The following is an 8970-nucleotide window of genomic DNA, read 5'->3' on the forward strand; positions in this document are numbered from 1 at the left end:
AGCCCACAGCCCTGTCACGCATTGCCTGGGCGGTCATGGGGAACTTTATGTAGTCATTCCTCCGGGCATACAGTGCAGCAGTCACCTGCCGAATGCAGACATATGTTGCATGTTGAGAAATGGCGTACACATCCCCAGTTGTAGCTTGGAACGATCTGGATGTATAGAATGAAAGTGCAGCTGTAACCTTCACTTCAACTGACAAAGCAGTCCTCCTGACACTTCTAGGTTGCAGGTCTGCTTTCACCAACTCACAGATCTCAGTTACAACATCTTTGCGGAAATGCAGCCTCCTGACACAGTCTGCATCACTCAGGTGCAGGTACGAATGCGTGTCTCGATATACCCAAAGTGGGCAAGGCCTCCTGCCCAGCACCCTATGGGCTCTGAGATTCCTCATGCAATGACGTCAAATCAATTGTCTCCTCCGCAGCATCATTAAGCAAAAGGCTTGCACAAGGTATGGCATTGTCAGTATTGCCCCCATGCTTAAATTTTACCTTTGCACGAAGCTCAAAACGGCAGGAAGGTTGGCAGGACAAGATTCGTTGTTCTCTCTCCCGACATGTCTGTATGGACCACACCCAGGTTTGAGCAAGCGCAGTGATCGGGAACACTCCCCCCACCAACCCACAAAACTCCGGGCTCATTGCAGTGACTTCCTCCGATCGTGTTCAACAGCACCTTCCCCCACCCCAACCCCCCGGCTCATTGCAGTCTTGTGACTTCTTCCGATCACGTTCAACAACACCTTCACCCCTAACCCCCCCCCCAGGCTCACTGCAGTCTTGTGACTTTTTCTGGTCGCGTTCAACACCTTCCAGGTATTTTTGGGGGGCAAACTTTGAAAAATGATAAAAACTGGCTCAGACATGAGGTAATGCCCCTATGACATCAAAAAATACTAACCTAAAAAAATCGGAACTAACTCAGTTATGCTGGCGCAGATTCCTTGGGGAAACTTTAATTTAAAAACTTATGCGAAAAAAAGAGGCACACGCCAAAAAAACGAAAAACGGCACAAATGACCAGGGAAAATTGAGCCCATGGTATGTACTTGCCATGGAATAGTGGCAGAACAACACTTTATCAGATCTTGTCAATGGACTTTGCTACCAAATTTCTTAAACTGTAATAGAACAAGTACATAACAGAAATAATGCAACATGTATATTTTTACCGTACCTGTGAACTTAGACAGCGTCTTGAAATAAAAAATAGCATTTTGTAGTTTCGATGCTAAACTATATTGTAATTATTTTCTCTCACAAAGTATTTCAGTTGTTTTCCTCATCAACCTCAACAGATGATCAAAAATAATCACTAAATGTTTTTCCCCAAAATTATTTTCTTAGAAATTTCAGAAAAAAGCTTAACTGAGAACACTGCATCAAAAAGGTAGTGAAAACATTACAAAAAAACCCTTGAAGAGCTATTTGAGTTATTGTGCCCAGGAAGGGAGTAGAGAATATGAATTGTTACAAAATGCAGGTATATGGTATGAGGAAATGCAGCAACATGGCTGGTTGATGGACAGGAAACAAAGATTGGGGTTAATGGGTGTTGCTTAGATTAAAGAAGCATTAGAAGTGGTGTACTCCACAGGTCAGTGCTGGGTTCACTGTGTTCTTCAGAAATATCGATGATTTGAAAACACTATTGAAATTTGCTGATCCCTAAAAGTAGGAGGTTTGAAAAATAGCACGGAGGACTGGAAGGTTTTAGGAGGGCGGAAACAAATGTACTGACAGCTGGCAGATTCAATTTAAAGAAATTTATACTGTGCCTTTCATGTCCTTAGAACATCACAGAAAATTAAATACTTTTGAAGTGTTGTAGGGAAACGTGGTTGGCAGTTTGCCATCAGCAAGGTTCCACAAACTAATGAGATAAATGGCCTGATAATTTGTTTTAGTGATGTGGGTTGAAAGATAAATGTTGGTCAGGGCACTGGGGAGCACTCCCCTACTCTTTTTTTGAATAGAGCCAGGGGATCTTTTGTGATCTGGAGGAAGACGGGGCCTTGGTTTAACATTTCATCTGAAAAATGTCGTCTCTGACAGTGCAGCACTCCCTCAGTACTGCACTGAAGTGTCAGCTTAGATTATGTGCTCAAATTTGAATCCACAGCCTTCTGACTCAGAGGCAAGAGTGTTATCATTGAGCCACAGCTGACACTCTAAATTTAACGCAGGGAAGTATGAGTTAATGCATTTGGTTTGGGGGGGGCGGGGGGTGGGGGGCAAGAATGGGAGTATAAACTCAACAAAGATGCTGAAGGATATGGATAAACAGAGAAACTTAAGGATTCAAATACATAATTCCTTGAACCTGCAGGTAGATGAAGCCATAAAAAAGTGACATTTTGGGTTTTCGAAATAGGGACGTAGATAATGGACAAAGTGATAATGATAAAGTTGTTCAAGGTAATGGTCAGGCCACAGTTAGAATACATTGTACAATTTTGGGTGCCCCAATATATGAAGCATATAAAGCCACAGCGAATGTACAGTGTAGATTCACCAGCGATCGGGAACTAATTATAGGAAACTTGAGATACTGGGACTATTTCTACTGGAACAGAGAAAGATGAGGAGATTTAATTTGAGGTTTTAAAATTATGAAGGTTGAATAGGGAAAGACTATTGTCTCTGGTTGGAAAGTCAATGTTAAGGGGTCATCAATTTAAAATAGCCATTTATAGCGTGAGGAGAGATGTTAGAAATCTCTTTACACTGGAGGTTGTTAGAGCCTGGGATGCTTTGCCACAGGGGACGGCTGAGGTAGAGACCATTGAATTCTTTAAGAGAACAGTTGATAAACATTTGGAGCAGAGGAAGATGCAAGGGTATTGGGAAAGAGAAGATCAGTTCCTTTTGGATTGACCAGTAGAGACATGATTAGATAAATGCCCTCCTTCTGTGCAATAAATTTCAATGGATTTTTTTGTTTTCCGATCAACATAAGAACATAAGAATTAGGAACAGAAGTGGGCCATCTAGCCCCTCGAGCCTGCTCCGCCAATCAACAACATCAAGGCTGATCTGGCCGTGGACTCAGCTCCACTTACCCGCCCGCTCCCCATAATCCTTAATTCCCTTATTGGTTAAAAATCTATCTATCTGTGACTTGAATACATTCAATGAGCTAGCCTCAACTGCTTCCCTGGGCAGAGAATTCCACAGATTCACAACCCTCTGGGAGAAGAAATTCCTTCTCAACTCGGTTTTAAATTGGCTACCCCGTATTTTGAGGCTGTGCCCCCTAGTACTAGTCTCCCCGACCAGTAGAAACAACCTCTCTGCCTCTATCTTGTCTATCCCTTTCATTATTTTAAATGTTTCTATAAGATCACCCCTCATCCTTCTGAACTCCAACGAGTAAAGACCCAGTCTACTCAATCTATCATCATAAGGTAACCCCCTCATCTCCGGAATCAGCCTCGTGAATCGTCTCTGTACCCCCTCCAAAGCTAGTATATCCTTCCTTAAGTAAGGTGACAAACTGCACGCAGTGCTCCAGGTGCGGCCTCACCAATACCCTGTGCCAATGCAGCAGGACCTCCCTGCTTTTGTACTCCATCCCTCTCGCAATGAAAGCCAACATTCCATTCGCCTTCCTGATTACCTGCTGCACCTGCAAACTAACTTTTTGGGATTCATGCACAAGGGCCCCCAGGTCCCTCTGCACCTCAGCATGTTGTAATTTCTCCCCGTTCAAATAATATTCCCTTTTACTGTTTTTTTTCCCCAAGGTGGATGACCTCACATTTTCCGACATTGTATTCCATCTGCCAAACCTTAGCCCATTCGCTTAACCTATCTAAATCTCTTTGCAGCCTCTCTGTGTCCTCTACACAACCGCTTTCCCACTAATCTTTGTGTCATCTGCAAATTTTGTTACACTACACTCTGTCCCCTCTTCTAGGTCATCTATGGATATTGTAAACAGTTGTGGTCCCAGCACTGATCCCTGTGGCACACCACTAACCACCCATTTCCAACCCAAAAAAGGACCCATTTATCCCGACTCTCTGCTTTCTGTTAGCCAGCCAATTCTCTATCCATGCTAATACATTTCCTCTGACTCCGCGTACCTTTATCTTCTGCAGTAACCTTTTGTGTGGCACCTTATCGAATGCCTTTTGGAAATCTAAATACACCACATCCATCGGTACACCTCTATCCACCATGCTCGTTATATCCTCAAAGAATTCCAGTAAATTAGTTAAACATGATTTCCCCTTCATGAATCCATGTTGCGTCTGCTTGATTGCTTGCATAAATCGCCATTACTGTGGATAGATGTGGATATTGTTTGCTTTCAAAATGTATGTGGAAGGACCTGAGTGGCAGCAGCACCGAGGAGGCAGCAGGTAAAAAGAGCGGGAGACCAAGGCAGCGCGGATCTAAGTGGCTTCAGCACCAAGGAGGCAGAACCTCCGATAATTTCAACAACAATAAAAAACAAAGAGTGATGCAACAGGACAGCAGGTAGGTGATTGGTGGATGAGTATTAAAGTTTTTTCCTCTCTAACCTAGGACGGTGGTTTAAACCAAGGAGCGGGAAACTATACTTTATTAAATGTATAACTTAACTAGTCAAACTAATTAATATAACTATAAATAGTCATTGAAAAAAGACTTTAACGAATTATATAAATAAATAAAATAAGGTTAGACCAAGACATGGCAGAGCAGGTTGTGTGTCTGGACTGCAGTATGTGGGAGTTTGTGGACAGTGAAACTGCCTGCAGGAGATGTCTCCATCTCAAATCTCTCTGGCTCAGAGGTATTGAGCTGAAATGTGAGTTGGAGACACTCCAACACATAAGGGAGGGGGAGGAGTATCTGGACAGTTTGCTCCAGAGTTTGGTCACACCTCACAGAGAGGTGCAGGATCAGAATGGAGTTGGTGTGGCCAATAGTGTGCAGAGTAAGGGGAACCCAGGTAAGAAAGGGAATGAGGATCCACAGAAACTGATCCTATTCAACAGGTACAATGTACTTGCTGCTTGTGAGGATAAGGATAAAGACTGTCGGAAGGACAGCCAGAATGCAGACCATGGCAATTTGGAGCAGAAGCCTGTCCTAAGGAGGGAGGAGGAGAGGAAGTGTAATGTGGTAGTTGTAGGGGGTTTTATAATTAGGGGCACAGATAGCATCCTTTGTAAGCAAGATTGAGAGTCCCACATGGTATGTTGCCTACCTGGTGCCAGGGTAAGGAACATCTCGAACCTGCTTGAAAGGATGTTGGAGAGGGAAGGGGAGGATCCAGTCATTGTGATCCATGTTGGGACCAACAACACAGGGAAGAGTAGGCAAGAGATCCTGTTTGTGGAGTAACAGGAACTAGGAGCTCAATTAAAGAACAGGACCTCAAGGATTATAATCTGTGGATTATTAACTGAGCCATGTTCAAATTGGTGTAGAGATAAGATGCTTAGGGAAATAAACACGTGGCTCAAGGAGTGGTGTAGAAAAGAGAGGTTCCATTTCATGGGGCACTGGCACCAGTATTGGGACAGTAAGGAACTGTACCATTGGGATGGGCTCCACCTGAACCAATCTGGGACCAGGGTCCTCGTGGAAAGGATAAATAGGGCGGTCACAAGGATTTTAAACTAGTAAATGAGATGGGGGTGAGGGGTTGGGCTCAGAGGGAAATTACAGTCCAAGTGGTACAAATAGTAGTTCAAAAACAAACAAAGGTAAGAGAGTAGAGTAGCAGTCAGAAATTGTGCTTTAGGCACTGCAGGTAAAGGGAAAACTAAAAGATGTAAAGCGATTAAACCAGGAGAGAGAAATAAGAAACATATGAGTAAAACATTAGAGCTGAAGGACAAGCTAGGGCGTATGGCCCAAATAAGCATTCTGTATACAAATGCACGGAGTATAAGGAATAAATTGAATGAACTGCAGACACAAATTCAAATTAGAGGGTATGACAGGATAGCCATTACTGAGATATGGCTGCAAGACAATCAGGACTGGGAACTAAATATACCAAGTTATAAGGTCTACAGGACAGAAAGGGAAATTGGCAGAGGAGGAGAAGTAGCTTTCGTGATCAAGAGTGAAATCACTTCAATGATAAGAGCGGATTTAAAGAGAGGTAAGCAGCCAGTGGAGAACTTTTGGGTAGAATTAAGAAATAGGAATGGATCTAAGACTGTAGTGGGAGTTGTATATAGGCCCCCTGATAGCAGCTCTGATGCCGTCCACCGCAATCCCCCTTCCCAGGAACTCCACTTCAGGCGCCAGGAAAACACATTTTGAGCGTTTTAACCTGAGTCCCACGCGTTTGAGTCGACTACGAACCTCCTCCAGGTTCTGCAGATTCTCGACTGTGTTCCGACCTGTGACCAAGATGTCATCCTGGAAGACCACAGTGTGCGGGACTGACTTCAGTAAGCTTTCCATGTTTCTCTGGAATATCGCCGCCGCCGATCGGATTCCAAACGGGCATCTGTTATAAACAAAAAGACCTTTGTGCGTGTTGATGCAGGTGAGGGCCTTCGATGATTCCTCCAGTTTCTGCATCATGTAGGCTGAAGTCAGATCCAGCTTCATGAATGTCTTTCCTCCTGCCAGCATTGCAAAGAGGTCGTCAGCCTTTGATAGTGGGTATTGGTCCTGCAGGGAGAAACGATTGATAGTTACTTTGTAATCGCCACAGATTCTGATGGTGCCGTTGCCCTTGAGGACTGTGACGATAGGATTTGCCCACTTATTGAACTCGATCGGTGAAATGATGCCCTCTCTTTGCAGCCGGTCTAGCTTGATCTCTACCCTTTCTCTCATCATGTACGGCACTGCTCTCGCCTTGTGATGGATGTGTCACGCCCCCGGAATTAGGTGGATCTGCACTTTTGCTCCTTGGAATTTCCTGATGTCTGGTTCGAACAGCGAAGGAAATTTGTTTAAGACCTGGGCACACGAAGTGTCGTCAGCGGGCAATAGCGCTCGGACGTCGTCCCAGTTCCAGCATATATTTCCCAGCCAGCTCCTGCCGAGCAGCGTGGGACCATCGCCCGGTACCACCCAGAGTGGTAGCTTGTGCACCGCTCCATCGTAGGAGACCTTTACGTTAGCACTGCCGATTACAGGAATCAGTTCTTTCGTGTAAGTTCTTAGTTTCGCGTGAACTGGTGTTAAGACTGGCCTTGAGGCCTTGTTGCACCACAGCCTTTCGAAAGTCTTTTTGCCCATGATGGACTGTCTCGCGCCCGTGTCCAGCTCCATTGACACCGGGAGTCCATTTAGTTCAACATTCAGCATTATCGGGGACAATTCGTGGTGAATGTGTGCACCCCATGTACCTCTGCCTCCTTGATGTGAGGCTCTGGTTCGTCGTGATCCTCCGTGGATCTGTCCTCCTCTGCAACATGGTGGTTTGCAGGTTTAACAGGCTTTGCAGCTCACCTGCATATTCGTTGGGGGTGTCCCATTGTTCCACAGCCTTGCAAACGTACTCTTTGAATCAGCATGAATGGAAACGATGATCACCCCCGCAGCGCCAATAAGGTGCTAATGGCCTTGCATTCATCACCCTTGATGCTAGACTCAGACATCTGCGGACGTGTTGCTGCAGGTATGTGTGACGTGCCCTGTACGTTACGATTCAAAAACAACATCACTTTATTCACAGTACTTGTAGCAGCACTTGTATGCTGAGAGATTTGCTTCGTATTGTAACTGGTGGCAATGAACACCTGGGCTATCGCTATGGCCTTACTCAAGGTTGGGGTCTCTACAGTCAAAAGTTTGCAAAGTATGGTTTCGTGGCCAAAACCAAGTTCAAAAAAGTCTCTGAGCATGTGCTCCAAATGTCCTTCAAATTCGCATGTCCAGCAAGGTGTCTTAGTTCAGTAACAGAACTCGCCATTTCCTTCAGACCTTTTGTCGGTGTAGAACGGTACCTCACCATCAGAATGCTTTCCTTCGGGTTCAAATGCTCTCAGACCAGTGTGCACAAATCGTCGTACGATTTCTCCGTGGGTTTCGCTGGAGTGAGCAGATTCTTCATGAGGCCGTACGTTGGTGCCCCACAGACGGTGAGGAGGATCGCCCTTCGTTTGGCAGCGCTCTCTTCCCCATCTAGCTCGTTGGTCATGAAGTATTGGTCGAGTCGCTGCACAAAAGTTTCCCAATCATCTCCCTCCGAGAATTTCTCCAGGATGCCCACGGTTCTCTGCATCTTTGGGTTCGCTATCTGTATCTCATCGCCAGTTGTAGTGGATGGAGAAAGAGTCAGACTGAACACTGTGAACTCAAAGTAAAGTGTGACCTTAGTCTTTTATTGCAGGTCCCCAGAGTGCCTCTCCAACCTGTGAAGCCTCCTTAAATACCTGTGCTCCCAAGGGATTATGGGATCCCTTGGGACTCCAGTGGATGAGCCCTCTAGTGGCTGTACAAAGTAAATACAAGTATACATATATATCAGAAACCAAGCGGAAGGAGCATACGGCAAACCAGTCCCACCCACCCTTTCCTTCAACGACTGTCTGCCCCACCTGTGACAGAGACTGTAATTCCCATATTGACTGTTTAGTCACGTAAGAACTCATTTTTAGAGTGGAAGCAAGTCTTCCTCGATTTCGAGGGACTGCCTATGATGATGATGAAAATGAAGGTAAGTAAATTAACAGTTATGAAGAAAATAATGGCACTAAAGAGTGAAAAATCCCCAGGGCCAGATGGTTTCCATCCCAGGGTTTTAAGCGAAGTAGGTGAACACATTGCAGATGCCCTGACTGTAATCTTCCAAAATTCTGTAGACTCAGGAACCGTCCCTTTAGATTGAAAAATTAAGCATGTCATTCCACTTTTTAAGAATGGCGAGAGAGGGTAACCAGAGAATTATAGACCAGTTAGCCTAACATCTGTTGTCAGAAAATTGCTAGAGTCTACAATTAAGGATAGGGTGACAGAACACCTCAAACATTTTCAGTTGATCCGAGAGACCCAG

The sequence above is a fragment of the Pristiophorus japonicus genome, chromosome 7, assembly GCF_044704955.1.
Source record: "Pristiophorus japonicus isolate sPriJap1 chromosome 7, sPriJap1.hap1, whole genome shotgun sequence".
Classification (NCBI taxonomy): domain Eukaryota; kingdom Metazoa; phylum Chordata; class Chondrichthyes; family Pristiophoridae; genus Pristiophorus; species Pristiophorus japonicus.